The sequence below is a fragment of the Scylla paramamosain genome, chromosome 11, assembly GCF_035594125.1.
Source record: "Scylla paramamosain isolate STU-SP2022 chromosome 11, ASM3559412v1, whole genome shotgun sequence".
Taxonomy (NCBI): domain Eukaryota; kingdom Metazoa; phylum Arthropoda; class Malacostraca; order Decapoda; family Portunidae; genus Scylla; species Scylla paramamosain.
The window spans coordinates 9,329,397-9,347,601 of record NC_087161.1 but is presented as its reverse complement, the minus strand read 5'-3'; the positions used below and the strand labels follow the sequence as shown (position 1 = coordinate 9,347,601).

The 18,205-nt window shown below is 38.6% G+C and overlaps 1 protein-coding gene across 1 annotated transcript in view; it reads left to right on the top strand.

The window, feature by feature from the left end:
* Positions 1-18,205, top strand: part of LOC135104926 (dihydrolipoyllysine-residue acetyltransferase component of pyruvate dehydrogenase complex-like) — a 126,009-nt gene that overhangs the window by 104,370 nt on the left and 3,434 nt on the right. The gene's annotated exons all lie outside the window — the stretch shown is intronic.

Sequence of the window (18,205 nt, the reverse complement as noted above, 5' to 3'; positions counted from 1 at the left end):
GCAAGCTTGTCTTCAAATTATCTTTAATTAATCAACATTTTTTTTTTTTTATATGTAGGAAGGACACTGGTCAAGGGCAACAAAAATCCAATAAAAAAAATGCCCACTGAAATGCCAGTCCCATAAAAGGTTCAAAGCAGTAGTCAAAAATTGATGAATAAGTGTCTTAAACCTCCCTCTTGAAGGAATTCAAGTCATAGGAAGGTGGAAGCAGGCAGGGAGTTCCAGAGTTTACCAGAGAAAGGGATGAATGATTGAGAATACTGGTTAACTCTTGCATTAGAGAGGTGGACAGAATAGGGGTGAGAGAAAGAAGAAAGTCTTGTGCAGCAAGGCTGCGGAAGGAGGGGAGGCATGCAGTTAGCAAGATCAGAAGAGCAGTTAGCATGAAAACAGCGGCAGAAGACAGCTAGAGATGCAACATTGCGGCGGTGAGAGAGAGGCTGAAGACGGTCAGTTAGAGGAGAGGAGTTGATGAGACGAAAAGCTTTTGATTCCACCCTGTCTAGAAGAGCAGTATGAGTGGAACCCCCCAACACATGTGAAGCATACTCCATACATGGACAAATAAGGCCCTTGTAATGAGTTAGCAGCTGGGGGGGTGAGAAAAACTGGCGGAGACTTCTCAGAATGCCTAACTTCATAGAAGCTGTTTTAGACTTCTCAGAATGCCTAACTTCATAGAAGCTGTTTTAGCTAGAGATGAGATGTGAAGTTTCCAGTTCAGATTATAAGTAAAGGAAAGACCGAGGATGTTCAGTGTAGAAGAGGGGGACAGTTGAGTGTCATTGAAGAAGAGGGGATAGTTGTCTGGAAGGTTGTGTCCAGTTGATGGATGGAGGAATTGAGTTTTTGAGGCACTGAACAATACCAACTTTGCTCTGCCCCAATCAGAAATTTTAGAAAGATCAGAAGTCAAGCATTCTGTGGCTTCCCTGCGTGAAATGTTTACCTCCTGAAGGGCTGGATGTCTATGAAAAGACATGGAAAAGTGCAGGGTGGTATCGTCAGCATAGGAGTGGATAGGACAAGAAATTTGGTTTAGATCATTAATGAATAATAAGAAGAGAGTGGGTGACAGGACAGAACCCTGAGGAACACCACTGTTAATAGATTTAGGAGGAAAACAGTGACCGTCTACCACAGCAGTAATAGAACAGTCAGAAAGGAAACTTGAGATGAAGTTACAGAGAGAAAGATAGAAGCCATAGGAGGGTAGTTTGGAAATCAAAGCTTTGTGCCATACTATATCAAAAGCTTTTGATATGTCCAAGGCAACAGCAAAAGTTTCACCAAAATCTTTAAAAGAGGGTGACCAAGACTCAGTAAGGAAAGCCAGAAGATCACCAGTAGAGCGGCCTTGACAGAACCTGTACTGGCAATCAGATAGAAGGTTGTGAAGTGATAAATGTTTAAGAATCTTGCTGTTGAAGATAGATTCAAAAACTTTAGATAGGAAGAAATTAAAGCAATAGGACAGTAGTTTGAGGGATTAGAATGGTCATCCTTTTTAGGAACAGGTTGAATGTAGGCTTATTGGACCCCATCAGGTCCATAAGCCTTCCGAGGGTTTAGGCCAACAAGGGCATGGAAAACATAATTGCGAAGAATTTTAATAGGTGGCATGAAGTAGTCAGAGGGTGGTCCAAGGAGAGGGAGGAACAAGCCCAGAAAGTAGAGTTTTTAGCAAAGGTTTGAGTGAAGAGTTCAGCTTTAGAAATAGATGTGATAGCAGTGGTGCCATCTGGTTGAAATAAAAGAGGGAAAGAAGAAGCAGCAAAGTTATTGGAGATATTTTTGGCTAGATGCCAGAAATCACGAGGGGATTTAGATCTTGAAAGGTTTTGACATTTTCTGTTAATGAAGGAGTTTTTGGCTAGTTGGAGAACAGACTTGGCATGGTTCCGGGCAGAAATATAAAGTGCATGAGATTCTGGTGATGGAAGGCTTAAGTACCTTTTGTGGGCCACCTCTCTATCATGTATAGCACGAGAACAAGCTGTGTTAAACCAAGGTTTAGAAGGTTTAGGATGAGAAAAAGAATGAGGAATATACGCCTCCATGCGCTCAGCACACAAAGACGGGTTTCTGACACGGAAGCAGTAATCATTCCAAGGAAAATCAGCAAAATACCTCCTCAGGTCCCCCCAACTAGCAGAGGCAAAACGCCAGAGGCACCTTCGCTTAGGGGGATCCTGAGAAGGGATTGGAGCGATAGGACAAGATACAGATATGAGATTGTGATTGGAGGAGCCCAACGGAGAAGAAAGGGTGACAGCATAAGCAGAAGGATTAGAGTTCAGGAAAAGGTCAAGAATGTTGGGCGTATCTCCAAGATGGTCAGGAATACAAGTAGGGTGTTGCACCAATTGCTCTAGGTTGTGGAGGATAGGAAAGTTGAAGGCTAGTTCGCCAGGATGGTCAGTGAATGGAGAGGAAAGCCAAAGCTGGTGGTGAACATTGAAGTCTCCAAGAATGGAGATCTCTGCAAAAGGGAAGTGGGTCAGAATGTGCTCCACTTTGGAAGTTAAGTAGTCAAAGAATTTCTTAAAGTCAGAGGAGTTAGGTGAAAGGTATACAGCACAGATAAATTTAGTTTTGAAGGTGAAAGGTATACAGCACAGATAAATTTAGTTTTGAAGGTGAAAGGTATACAGCACAGATAAATTTTGTTTGAGAGTGACTCTAGTCATAGCCAGATGGTGGAAAACTCAGACGATTCAAGAGTGTGGGCACGAGAGCAGGTTAAGTCATTGCGCACATAAACGCAGCATCCAGCTTTGGATTGAAAATGAGGATAGAGAAAGTAGGAGGGAACAGAAAAGGGGCTACTGTCAGTTGCCTCAGACACCTGACTTTCAATGAGGAAAAGAAGATGAGGTTTAGAAGAGGAGAGGTGGTGTTCCACAAATTGAAAATTAGATCTTAGACCGCAAATGTTGCAGAAGTTAATGAAGAAAAAGTTGAGGGGGGTTTCAAGACACTTAGGGTCGTCGACAGAAAGGCAGTCCGACCTGGGGACATTTGTGGTCCCCTCCCCAGATGGGGACTCCGAGGCTGGTGTAGGAGTCGCCATGATGATTTTTAAATTTTTGAGTAAAGGGTGTGTATGTTATTAGGTGCTTGTAGTTTTGTATGGAGGAAGAGTGTTGTCTTTAGAGGGCAGGCTGTGACTGCTCCCTTGTGTTGTGAGACACAAAGGGAAACGTTCAGTGAGGTCACAGCTGGATTTAATGATAAGTTTACAGCACCCCATGAACAGTGCTTTAGACCTCACTGGGAGTAATTATCGTTTTGGCAGGTGTCTACTGCCTCCTTCTTATGAGTGACTTGGAAGAGTCACCTAACTTTAAAACCTATCAGTCTTGTCAGTTTAAACTTCTTAACTTAGAAATAAACAACAAAAATCATCTTAAACAACAAGTTACTGACTTTGATCAAGCTCACCTTAACTTTAAAAGTATATTCTCATATTATATTTTAATTGCCTTTATACAAGATTAAAATGTAGCAACAACTCCAAATTAGAACATGATAGAATCACTCATAATAAAAAACTTGAAACTTTGAGCTTCCCTATCAACAATGCTGTCAAAAACAGTTATCAATCTTTCAAATAGAAACTTACCAACTCAGAACTGGATGTATTTTCACAGGGACTTTCATATTCTCTCCCTAAATGTAAAATTCATTTCATGAATCATTTTCATGGGATAAATGGAAGGAGGAAGGAAATGGGCAGGGAAGAGGGAGGGGGAGAGGGGGTAGGAAGGTAGGAAAGGGGGAGGGAAGGAAGAGGAAGTGAGAGAACACACACACACACACACACACACACACACACACTTTGGACGAACATGGCAGAGGGCAGCACCCCGAAAGAAAAAAGGTCCTTTGAAGGTTTTACTGGTGAAGAAAGAGAACTAAATTATAGACTGCAGTGTAGGAAAATTTTGTATATGGAAGAAATAATGGACAAGTTATTGGGGCGAATAAAGACATTGGAGGCACACCAGAAGGAGACAGGTGAGGAATTGGTGACTATTACAGCAAAGTTGATAGAGATGGAAGATAAAATTGAGAAGTTAAAGATGGAAAATGACTGTTTAAAGAAACAAATAAAGGAAAAAAGTAGAAACTGTTCAGAAAGGAAATGAGGAAATGAAGACAAGTGTAAAGGATGTGGAAATGAGGCAAAATAAGTGGTTACATGGATGTAAATTTGAAGAAGAATCACTAAAGAAAATAATAGAACAACAAGAAAATGAGAAACAACCTCAAACAGAAAGTGGTAAATGTTATTAGAGGAAAAATAGTGAGAGACACTGTAGAATAATATAAACAAGTAATTGTATTTGATTTAAAAGGAAGAGAAAATAGTAAGCAGAATTCAAAGAGAGAAAAAGGAAAAGAACCTGTTGAATAACTTTCTGAAGAAAGTGATGGGTGAAGACAGTCAGGTAGTAAAGCAAGTGGAAGAGTTCCATAGAATTGGGAAATATGAAGAAGAAAAAATGAGACCCATAAAAATAAGGTTGCAACTCAAGTACAAGCAGAAGAAGTAGTTAATAGGTCTTGGAGGTTGTCTGGAGATGAAGAATATAAGAATGTATGGATAAACACGGATATGGATGAGACAGAAAGGTTGAAGCAAAAGGAGCTAGTAAATGAGGCTAAACATAAAAACAAGCAACGAACGGAGGAGAAGTAGAAGTTTTCTGGAGAGTAAGAGATGTGAGAATAAAGAAATAGTACATCAAACAGTAAGCAAGGTATGTTATACCAATGTAAATGGATTAACGCCAACTAAAATGGAATTAAATGAGTTGTTAAGCAGAACTGCATCAGATGTTGTTGTATTATGTGAGACAAAATGGAAAAATGAATGGGAAATTCCTGACATTGGTGATGATAAATATGATTTATGGATGAAAATAGAAGTGACAAGGGAGGAGGTGGAGTGATCATTCTGACAAAAAAATGTGTAAATGTGGAGAAGGTAATAAAAAGTGAAGACGTCTGAAATTCTACGAGTGGTGATCAGAAGTGGAAATGGAAGGATAATGAATTATGTAGGAGTGCATGTACCACCTATGACCAATGCTTGGGGAAAAGAAGAGCACGAAGTAGATGTGATAAAAGGTCTTGAAAAGATAGTGATGGAAAGTAGTAATATAGTTATTGCTGGTGATTTTAATTGTAAGGAGATAAATTGGTAGACACTGGCAACTACTGGAAGTGAGAGCTCATGGAGTAATAGACTATTGAACTGGGCAGTGGAAAACTTGATGACTCAATGGGTTGATTGTGATACCAGAATTAGTAGAAGAGATAAACCATCAAGACTTGATTTAATGTTTACTAAGGACATTGAAATGATTGAAACTATCATGTGTTGATGGAATTTAATTTGAAAAATGAAAATGTTATCATTGATGAAAATTATAAGGTGAAAAGATTTAAATAAAGTTAAGCTGACAGAAAAATTAAGAAAGTACTTTGTTGCTGTGGACTGGAAACATTTTGAAGATGCAGAAGATGTTTAGGAAAAACGGGATGAATTTATAAGGACATATAATTCTTGTGTGAAGAAATTTGTACCTAGAGGAGGAGCGAGATGTAGAAAGGATAAAGAATGGTTCAGTAGAAAATGCAAAGAGGCTAGAAATTGTAAATCAAATGAGAGAAATATATTGATGTTAGAAACAAGTATGTTGAGATAATAAGAACGGAGAGAAGAAACTGAAAGAGATTTAATAGATAAGTGCATAAATGAACCCAAACTATTCTTTAGACATATTATTGGGAAGATGAAGAAGAAAGAAGGTGTATCAAGATTGAAAGTTGAAGAAAAAATCTATGATGATGCACAGGACATGGCGGAGGTTATGAACAGTAGTTTCAGAGCGGTATTTACTGTGGAAGGGGAGTTTGATGCTGGAAGGTATAAATTGGTGAGGAATATGGAAGAGGAGTTTGATGCTGGAAGGTATAAATTGGTGAGGAATATACTAAGTGCAGTCCCAGTCAGTTATGAGGAAATACTTAAGATGATGGAAGAACTTGATGTAAATAAAGCAACCGGCCTAGATGGAGTATGAAACTGGATATTGAAGGAATTTAGTGAACAACTGGCTGATAAAATTCAGTCTAGTGTTGACATCACTATCACAGGGAAGAGTACCAAAAGATTGAAAAAGAGCAAATATTACGCCAATATTCATTGGAGGAAATAGGGAAAATCCACTAAAGTATAGACCAGTGTCCTTGACTAGTGCTGTAGGAAATCTATGCAAAAGAACAGTAAAGGAAAGATGGATGGAACATTTGGAAAGAGATAAAGTTTTAGTAAATTGTCAATTTGGATTTAGGATGGGAAGATCATGCTCCATGAACTTATTGTCCTTTTATTCAAGGGTAGTCGATATTGTGCAGGAGAGAGACAGATGGGTGGATGGTGTCTACTTAAACTTGAAGAAAGCGTTTGACAAAGTACCACACTGAAGATTGTTATGGAAGGTAAAAAAAATTATGGAAAAATTGGAGGAAGACTGCTGGAGTGGATGGAGAATTATCTGCATGATAGAGAGATGAGACCTGTATTACAAGACCAGAATTCATCTTGGCTGAAAGTAACTATTGGTGTCCCACAGGGGTCAGTATTGGGACTGATAATGTTTATGATGTATGTGAACGACATAAATGAAGAAATAGGTAGTTACATGAAATTATTTGTGGTTGATGCTAAGCTGATGAGGGGGGGTATAAAATGTAAATGACTGTATGATACTGCAAGATGATTTAAATAAGATAAATAGACAGAACAAATCTTGACAAATGGAATTCAATTTGAGTAAGTGTAAAGTAATGGATTTTGGTAAGAGTAAGAATAGAATACAATATCATTATGAGATGGATGGTGCGAAGTTAAAGAAGTCAAAGGAGAAAGTGGATTTGGGAGTAACAGTTACTGAAAATTTAACCCCGAACAGACACATCGATAAAATTACTGGAGAGACGATGAATTTCTTAAAAGATTAAGAATTGCATTCTCATATTTGGATGAAGGAATGGTAAAAAAGTTAATAATAAAAAAATTATAAAAAAAGGAATATGCAGCAGTGGTGTGGTCTCCATACAAAGAGGAATATTGTAAAATCAGAAGGAGTACAAAGAGCAGTTACTAAGATGGTTCTGGAGTTGAGTAAGTTGACATATGAAAAGAGATTATAAATGTTGGAAATTCCTACCCTTGAAAATAGGAGAGAGAGAGGAGATATAATAAACATCTATAGAATGATAAATGGTATGAAAAATGTGGACAAAGAATGTTTTATAAATTTAGACACACAGAGTACAAGGGGACACAGTAAGAAGTTGAAGAAAGTTAACTGAAGAAGAGACATCAAGAAGTATAGTTTTCCTCATAGAAGTGTGAACAAATGGAATGAACTCAGTGAAGAGTGTCAATGCCATAACTGTCCATGCTTTTAAGACCAAACTGCATAGATATAGAGATGGGATACTATGAGATTACTCCTCTCCTGTAAACCACAACTAGGTAAATACACACACACACACACACACACACACACACACACACACACACACACACACACACACACACACACACACACACACACACACACACACACACACACACAAGGAAGGGGAAGACTAAAAGTAGCATACACAAACATAAATGGACTAATGTTGGCAGTGTTGGAACTAGAAGACTATTTAAAAGAGGAGAAACTGAACATCATGGGAACCGTTGAAACTAAATTGGCAAGTGAAGGGGATTTATTAAACATTGGTGAAGGAAAATACAACCTCTGGAAGAGAAATAGAAAGAATAAATTGGGAGGAGGTGTGATGCTTCTAGTTAGGAAGGATTTACTGGTGGAATCTGTCACATATGGGATGGAGGAGGCAGAAGTATTGAAAATAAGCTTAAGACAGAATATAGGAAGATACCATAACATTGTTGTGATTTATGTTCCCTCCTATTCCAACTCTTGGAGAGAGGATGAATATAAGAAAATGCTTGAGGACACAAGGACACATTTGGCAGAGCTGCTTGAGGAAAATGACAATATAAAGAGTTATCTTGGGAGAACTGGACCACAGAAGGCAGTGAGTCATTATGGGGGAACAAGCTGCTCGACCTGGCTATTGAAAATTTCCTGACACAATGGGTTACAGATGACACAAGATTTAGGGGAATGAAGCACCTTCAAGGCTTGATCTAATTTTCACCAAGGAACAAGAAATAGTAGAAGACCTTAAATACATAAACCCAATAGGAAAAAGTGATCATGTGGTGATTCAGTTCACAGTTATGGATAATAACCTCAGTATAAGAAAAGAGGACCACAAAAGAGAATGTCTTAACTACAGCAAGACTAACTTTGGATGACTTAGGAAGTATTTCAGCGAAGTGAATTGAAACATAGTTATTCAAGAGGAGGACATAGAGGAAAAGTGGACAGCTTTCCTGGACATTTATAATAAGGGAGTAGAGAAATGGGTACACAAAAGATCAACAGAGAACTTTTTCAAAAAGGATTGGTACAACAGGAGATGTGCAACAGCTAGATTGGAGTGAGAAAAAGCATGGAATTAGTGGAAGAAAAACAAGAGACTGGACCTGTGGAACAATTATATAAGGAAGAGGAACGAATATGTCAAAACTCGCAGAGATGAGCAGAAGATTTTTGAAAAGAATGTTGTGGAGAAATGCAAAGACCAACCAAAATTATTTTATAAATTCATCAATGGAAAATTAAAGAGTAAAAGTGAAATAAGCATGGTAAAAGCTAGAGAAGAGACAGTGGAAGACCTAAAAGAGGTGGCTGACTTCCACTCTGTGTTTACTGAGGAAAATTATTTCAGAGGTGAGAGAACAGTGTTAGAAAAAGGGACCAACCTAAAGGAGATTAAAACATCAGTAGAAGTAGTAAAGAATATGTTGGAAGACCTGGATGTAAGGTGTATCGAATTGGATCTTAAAAGTGTACCCCCAATTACTCTCAGCACTACGCATTATAATTAGCACCACCCTGGTAAAAGGTAGAGTACCCATAGATTGGAAATGGGCAGATATTACCCCAATTCACAAGACCGGAAGTAAAGAAGATTCATTAAATTATAGACCTGTATTGCTCACAAGTGTGGTGGCGAAGATTTGTGAAAAGATCATCAAGAACAGATGGATGAAATACCTAGAAGACAACAAGGTGATAACAGAGAAACAGTTTGGCTTCAGAAAAGGAAGATCTTGTGTTACAAATTTGGTAAGTTTCTACTCAAGAGTAATAGATATAGTGCAAGAGAGAGATGGATGGGCCAACTGCATATACTTAGATCTGAGAAAAGCATTTGATAAAGTTTCGCACAGATGACAAATATGAAAATTGTAAAAAATTGGAGGACTCGGTGGATCACTGTTAAAGTGGATGACTGACTTTTGCAGAAGAGACATCAAGAAACATAGTTTCCCCCACAGAATTATAACAGTGTGGAATGAACTTAAGGATGAGACTGTGTGTGCAAAAAACAATTCATAAATTTAAAGAAAGTCTAGATAAAAGTAGATATGGAGACAGGACAGCACGAGCCTAGTGTGGCTCTTGTCCTGTATTTTATAACAACTAGGTAAATACACACACAACACACACACACACACACACACACACACACACACACACACACACACACACACACACACACACACACACACACACACACACACACAGGGATAGTATTTTGAGATAAGGGGGTAAAGTCAGGGCAAAAAAAGTCAGCTTCTTCACAGGCTGGAATGAATAAGCACTTTTCGGTGTTTTCATTACCTCTAGTTTCATGATCCTCAAGTTTAGTGCTATACCTTGGGAAGAAAGCAAGCTTGAAACTCGGGAAAGGAGTATATATATATATATATATATATATATATATATATATATATATATATATATATATATATATATATATATATATATATATATATATATATATATATATATATTCATTTATATATTTATATTTATATTGTGCCCCCAACCTCCTTTACCTAGCAGCCATGCTCATCATGGTGCACTCACACACGTGTTTACCTGCAGCAGCTAATTAAAATGTACTGATAGCAAGGATATGGAAAAGTTGAAGACTGGAGAAGACAAGTGAACATATTACAAAGACTGTATACTTTCAATCTTGGCAACTATGTATGTGGGAACACCAGATTTTGTAAGCAACGGACCTTTTCTGGCGACTGAAAAATGTGTTATTTGAAATTGCTGTAGTAATTCAATAAAGAAAAATTGTTATAATTATTTTAAATAAAGTAGCATGCTATGAATATCACTAAATAAATGTTCGATGACTATTATACTTGAAGCGCAGGGGCATGGTACATGTATGGGACATGTCGAAGGAAAGTGACATGAGAGACAGCCATGCCTTAATTTCCAATCGCTCACAGTGGTAGAATGTTGTGTGTAGGGCATCTCCTTCCATACAATATTTACTTGTTATTTAGTTGCAATGGTTTCAAGGGAAAGTTCTCATGTGTCTAAGAAGCAAGTGAATCTAATTATTGCTCAGAAATTAGAACTTACAAGAGAGTTTAAATCCAGTGTGTCTGTTGCTTGCATTTGTGAAGAGTATGGAGTTAATAAGCAGACAGTCTCTGACATTCATAGGGCTAAGAAAAGCTTACTGTGTATGCTATGGATACAGTGTGGACGGATATGCAAGTAAGAAAGGTGCAGTTGGTATAAGAAAGTACATGAAAGTAGGTCCTCACAAGCAAATAGAGGAGGCAGTTTATAAGTGCTACATTCAGCTGAGAGAGTTAAGATGTGTGGCATAGAGATTATTAAAGCCGCTGATACTCAAGCAGAACATCATGGCTTCTCCAGTTTTAAAGCCAATGAAGGATGGCTTCGGTGTTTTAGAAATCGACATGGGATTCATAACATTAAAGCCTGTGAAGAAGCAGAGAGTGGCAACAGTTCCATTGATGAACCCTACAGGATCAAGCTCAATGAATTTACAAAGAAAGAACAGCTGCTTCCCTCTCAAATTTACAATGTCGATGAAACTGGCCTCTTTTGGCGCTTGCTTCCCAAAAACACTCAAGCAATCAAAGGTGAAGAGAAAATGGCAGGCATGAATTTTTTTTTTTTTTTTTTTTTTTTTATGTTGGAGGGAGAATGGCCAAAGGCAACAAAAATCCAATGAATAAAAAAGCTCACTGAGATGCCATTCCCAGAAAAGGGTCTAAAGAGGTTGTCAAAAATTGAAGAATAAGTGCCTTGAACCTTCCTCTTTAAGGAATTCAAGTCATAGGAAGGTGGAAATACAGAAGCAGGCAGGGAGTTCCAGAGTTTACCAGAGAAAGGGATGATTGATTGAGAATAGGGGTGAGAGAAAGATGGAAGTCTTGTGTAGTGAGGCCATGGGAGTAGGGGAGGCATGCAATTAGCAAGATCAGATGAGCATTTAGCATGAAAATAGCAGTAGAAGACAGCTAGAGATGCAACATTGTGGCAGTGAGAGAGAGGCTGAAGACAGTCAGCTAGAGGAGAGGAGTTGATGAGACAAAAAGCTTTTGATTCCACTCTGTCTAGAAGAGTGGTATGAGTGGAACCCTCAGATTTTTGTTGCCCTTGGCCAGTGTCCTTCCTACATAAAAAAAAAAAAAAAGACGTGTGAAGCATATTCCATACATGGACAGATAAGGTGCTTGTACAGAGTTAGGAGCTGGGGGGGGGGGGTTACGTCTCAGAATGCGTAACTTCATAGAAGCTGTTTAAGCTAGAGATGAGATGTGAAGTTTCCAGTTCAGATTATAAGTAAAGGACAGACTGAGGATGTTCAGTGTAGAAGAGGGGGACAGTTGAGTGTCATTGAAGAAGAGGGGATAGCTGTCTGGAAGGTTGTGTTGAGTTGATAGATGGAGGAATTGAATTTTTGAGGCATTGAACAATACCAACTTTGCTCTACCCCAATCAGAAATTTTAGAAAGATCAGAAGTCAGGCATTCTGTGGCTTCCCTGCGTGAAATGTTTACTTCCTGAAGGGTCTGACGTCTATGAAAAGACGTGGAAAAGTGCAGGGTGGTATCATCAGCGTTAGGAGTAGGACAAGAAGTTTGGAATAGAAGGTGACTGATAAATAATAAGAAGAGAGTGGCTGACAGGACAGAACCCTGAGGAACATCACCGTTAATAGATTTAGAAGAACAGTGACTGTCTACTACAGTGGCAATAGAACTAGAAATAGAAAGGAAACTTGAGATGAAGTTACCGAGAGAAAGATAGAAGCCATAGGAGGGTAGTTTGGAAATCAAAGCTTTGTGCCATACTCTATCAAAAGCTTTTGATATGTCCAAGGCAACAGCAAAAGTTTCATCAAAATCTCTAAAAGAGGATGACCAAGACTCAGTAAGGAAGGCCAGAAGATCACCAGTAGAATGGCCTTGACAGAACCCATACTCCCATACTGGCGATCAGATAGGAGTTTGTGAAGTGATAGATGTTTAAGAATCTTCCTGTTGAGGATAGATTAAAAAACTTTAAATAGGCAGGAAATTAAAGCAATTGGATGGTAATTTGAGGGATTAAAATGATCAGCCTTTTTAGAAACAGGCTGAATGTAGGCAGTAGACACCTGCCAAAATGATAATTACTCCCAGTGAGGTCTAAAGCACTGTTCAGGGGGTGCTGTGAACTTATCATTAAACCCAGCTGTGACTTCACTGAATGTTTCCCTTTGTGTCTCACAACACAAGAGGGCAGTCACAGCCTGCCCTCTAAAAGCAACTCTCTTCCTCCACACAAAACTACAAGCACCTAATAACACACACACCCTTCATTCAAAAATTTCACAATCATCATGGCGACTCCTACACCAGCCTCGGAGTCCCCATCTGGGGAGGGGACCTTAAATGTCCCCAGGTCGGACTGCCTTTCTGTTGAAGACCCTAAGTGTCTTGACACCCCCCTCAACTTTTTCTTCATTAACTTCTGCAACATTCATGGTCTAAGATCTAATTTTCAATCTGTAGAACACCACCTCTCCTCTTTTAAACCTCATCTTCTTTTCCTCACTGAAACTCAGGTGTCTGAGGCAACTGACAGTAGCCCCTTTTCTGTTCCCTCCTACTTTCTCTATCCTCATTTTCGATCCAAAGCTGGATGCTGTGTTTATGTGCGCAATGACTTAACCTGCTCTCGTGCCCAGGTATACAGCACAGATAAATTTAGCTTGAGACTGCTTCTGTAGTCTTAGTCAGATGGTGGAAAACTCAGAAGATTCAATAACGTGGGCATGAGAGCAGGTTAAATCATTGCGTACATAAACACAACATCCAGCTTTGGATTGAAAATGAGGATAGAGAAAGTAGGAGGGAACAGAAAAGGGGCTATTGTCAGTTGCCTCAGACACCTGAGTTTCAGTGAGGAAAAGAAGATGAAGTATAGAAGAGGAGAGGTGGTGTTCTACAGATTGAAAATTAGATCTTAGACCACGAATGTTGCAGAAGTTAATGAAGAAAAAGTTGAGGGGGGGCGTTAGGACACTAAGGGTTGTCATCAGAAGGGCAGTCCAATCTGGAGACATTTGTGGTCCCCTCCCCAGATGGGAACTCCACAGCTGGTGTAGGAGTCGCCATGAATTTTGAAATTTTGTGTGAAGGGTATGTGTGTTATTAGGTGCTTGTAGTTTTGTGTGGACTAAGAGAGTTGTCTTTAGAGGGCAGGGTGTGACTGCCCCCTTGTGTTGTGAGACACAAAGGGAAATGTTCAGTGAGGTCACAACTGGGTTTAATGATAAGTTCACAGCATCCCCTGATCCAGTGCTTTAGACCTCACTGGGAGTAATTATTGTTTTGGTAGGTGCCTACTGCCTCCTCCTCCTCCTAATGTGCTGATGGGCTTCATTGACTAAAGTTAGCAGTCGATGGGAAGTCTGTTTGCCCCAGAGTTTTAAAAGTACTGTAAAAATGACTTGCCAGCATAGGTGGGCATTATCATGATAAACTAGCATGATAATTTATCGTGATAATTATGTCGGGCTATTGGTTATCCAATAATTATTTTTCCTGTGTTATTGATTCATCAGTATCGTTGATACTTTTGGTTCCAAACTAGTGATTATCAATAATTTTAGTTTTTGGAACATTAGTGTATTGAAGTTTTAAACTTTCAAAATCAAATGTAGTTCTTTTTACTTTAAACAGTACTTTTCATTTGTGAAGAGACAGGATAAAGAATGAATTGAATTTTTTTAGAGTTTTCAAAGTTTTTAAGATAAAGTTAAAAATTAAGATTTGAATCTATTGACTTTTTATTTAAAATATCAATATCATTGTCGTTAGTATCGGAATTTTGGATTTATTGATTTATTGGTTATCAGTTATCGAGTGATAATTTATTGTCAGTTATCACCGATAATGTTATTGTTGTTGGTTTATCGGTTAGCGTGATAAATTTTTTTGTTACTGCGCCCAGTAATGCTTGCCAGTGCTTTATTTTCTCAGACTGATTTTGTGATCATTTTGTCCCAGAAGTCTGCAGATAACAAGAACAAGTGCTCAAAATTAAACCTGGAGATGTTAAAGCTCTGCTGTTGCTGGACAGTGAACCTGCTCATCCTAGTAAAGAAAAGCTTGTGTTAAGTGGGTGGCAAAATTTGTGGGATGTTCCTTCCCCCTAATACAACATCACTAATTCAGCCTATGAAGCAGCTTGCAAGAGGTGTTATCACCATCATTACATTCAACAAGTTATGGTTTTTTATCAAGAATGAAGCTGATCATGAGCATGACACATGACTGTGACCTTTGTACCCCAAAAAAAACATAAAAAAACTGCAATTTGAAGTAAGCCATATTTAACCTCACCTACTCCTGGAAAGATATGAAGATTTCTACTCTGATTCCAGGAAAAAACTTGTAAATGATGACACTGAACATAACTTTGAAGGTTCTTAGCCTTCCAATTTTCTTTGTTTCCTCCAGCATGGTGGTGAGAAGGATGTGACAAAGAAAGATGTGATAGAATGGCTGGAAGAGAGTGAGGGAGATCCAGGTTATCAAGTCCTGACCCCTGAATAAATAACCGATCAGGTAGCAGGAAATGTAGACAGCAGCAGGAGTGAGGAAGAAGATGAGGTACCACCCGAAGTCCCAAAATTATCACAAGTTCATTCATCTTTGGAGTATTTAGATGCTACTTCTAACAAGGAAGCAAAGATTTATTACGGACATATCAGATGTCTTTGAGAAATCATCATTAAGGAGCAATTTAAAGGAAAACAACTGACAGTGGAGTTGTTTTTCAAACCTATCACCACTGCCTCCGTTACAGTTGCTACACCCATCTTGCCCCAGCATAGCATTTGTAAAGCATTAATGGAGCTCGTGAGCTTCAGTGATTTAAAATAATTATTCTGAGTCCCATCATCTCCACTGCAAGTAACATCTGCAAGTCCACCCTTCTCAAAGTGTGATTATCTACAGTACTCTCTCTCTCTCTCTCTCTCTCTCTCTCTCTCTCTCTCTCTCTCTCTCTCTCTCTCTCTCTCTCTCTCTCTCTCTCTCTCTCTCTCTCTCTCTCTCTCTCTCTCTCTCTCTCTCTCTCTCTCTCTCTCTCTCTCTCTCTCTCTCTCTCTCTCTCTCTCATTATTACCATTATTACTATTACTTTATTTTTATTATTACAACATGGTTACTTTCATGTCATATTTATTGATGTGTATTAGTGTTTTATGGATACATTTGTGCAAAGCATTGTTTTATTATACATATGCACACATTATGCACTTCCCCAAATAATGGCAGCATCGGACAAATGGCAGTATCGGACCATTACTCCCTTCTACTAGTCTGAAGATGCCAAGGTTGAGTGTATAAAAAATTAAGTTACTGGTTAGGCCCTTTTTGACAACAGTAACATTGAAACAACAAAAGAGATACTAAACAATAAAAAAAAAAGTGGAAGAAAAAATGTGTTATTTGAGAGAAAGAAGAGAGTAGATCAGGCCACAAAGAGAAACTGTAAACAAGACTGCATCAAGGAGGTGTGTTGTCAAGGCTAAACTTTCCAACCTTCAACCAGAACCAGGAGCAGCAGCCCTTCTTAGCATCAAGGCTTAACCTACATAGTAATTACTGCTGCATAGGTTATGCCAAGTTTGGTCTGGCTTGACTTGGCTTAGTCAGTATGATACCAATTACAAAAATTGCCCTTATGGACTTTTCTTAATCAAGTATTTTGTTGCCTTGCTGACCTGTGTGGAGTTCTAACTTATGAAGGTTTTACTCTACCCTCATTTGTTATGTCAAAATATATTTACTCCTATCCTAATATTATGGTATTATTGTTTTGTATTAGTATTTTTTCTCAAATAAGGTTAATTGGTTGGGTGATTGAAAAACAGTAACATAATAATAATGTGTGATACCAGTTTAGTGCAGTGCATGGAATCACTTCAAATGTTGTACTGTTGGCAAGATTTACTATTATTGGCTTAAAATATGGTCCAAATCTTGGAGTGAAAGATAAATAACAATACAATACAATATTAATGAATACTTCTAAGGAGGTTAACTACCTTTGGTCAGGACCTAGTTAAATATAGTAGTACTGTACAGTATCTTTTGAAAACTGGGATCCCCCACCAGCAGTGATCAACAGATTTTACTGTATAACAGGAAAAACCAAAGAATATCTCTGATGCTATTGTTTATTAGCATTTTATGCCTTGACCATTCACATATAGTTATTTAGGCATAGAAGCCTTTCATTTCTTCAAATAATCCAAATCAGGGTCCCACATTTTCTTCAGAGCTTCCCTTAGGTCTGGAGCTGAAGATGTTTCATGATTTGGTTGCTTCTTAATTTGTTTAAATACTGATACAGATGATAAAGGAGAAAGAAAGGTGGAAGAGGATGAATAAGAATTGATGCGGAATGTTATGCATCTAACCATAACTCAGGGAGCATGGGTAGTAATTGTAATGTGGCATTCATACAGCTTTCTCAGATCCCCATGACTTGCTAAAAATATAAAGAAAAATTACTTTAGGGTGTGAAGCTTGAATATATAAAGAGTGACTAACACCCTGGACAAATGGATTGGTGGGTGCATAGGGTTTCTACATTTAGTGTGTAATAGTGATGTATTGGATATCCACCTCTGCTTCCGCATCCACAGTGAAAATACTATCCACATCTGTGTTTTGATATAACAGAAGATCCACATCAATATCCACAACCAAATTTTCAGATGACAAAAGCTCTGCCTCTGCATTTCTGAAAGTTGCTGATCTGTGTGTGTGTGTGTGTGTGTGTGTGTGTGTGTGTGTGTGTGTCAGGACAAGTATGGGAGAGACACTGAGAGTGTGAGGGACACTGAAAGTGTAAGAGAGCAAGAGGGAAAGGAAAGAGAGTCTGTGGGAGTCATGGGCATGTGAGTTGAATTAGGCCAAGTTTAAGTGTTTGAGGGTGAGGCTAGGAAAGAGAGTCTGTGGGAGTCATGAGCATGTGAGTTGAATTAGGCCAAGTTTGAGTGTTTCAGAGTGAGGCTAAGTGTGAATGAGTTGAATGGAAATTAAACATAAGTGAGTTGAGAGTTTAATAGTGAGAATGGCTGTGGACAGGAAAAATAAGCAGGAATAAGTGTGAGTGAAAGTTTGTGTGAAGGAAATAACAAATTTGAATTAATTATGAAAATAAATAAAAAATTAAGAGTTAATGTGAATGAGATTGAGGGTGGGGAGGGGAGTGAGACTGAGTGAGAGTCAGTGTGAGAGAGAAGGAAAGAGTGAGTGAGTGTGAAATTTAGTGAAAGATGAAGTGTGAAAGTAAGAAAGAACAATCCTAAGGATTAATAAATAGAATGAGGACTGAGTGAGAATGAGAACGGAATTATTTGAGGAGAGAGAGAGAGAGAGAGAGAGAGAGAGAGAGAGAGAGAGAGAGAGAGAGAGAGAGAGAGATCACTCCCCTGTCCTTTGTTTTTAGACAGATAAGGGGAGAGATGACAGGGAGGGAGGTTTGAGACAAGACAAAAGCAAGGGATATTTTGTGAAGTAGAGAGGGGAAGGAGAGTACATGGGGCAAGGAAATGAAGTAAGGGTGAAGAAGGATGGGAGTATGGGGAGAAAGTAGGGAAAAAATGTAGCCTTAACAGGAAGGGT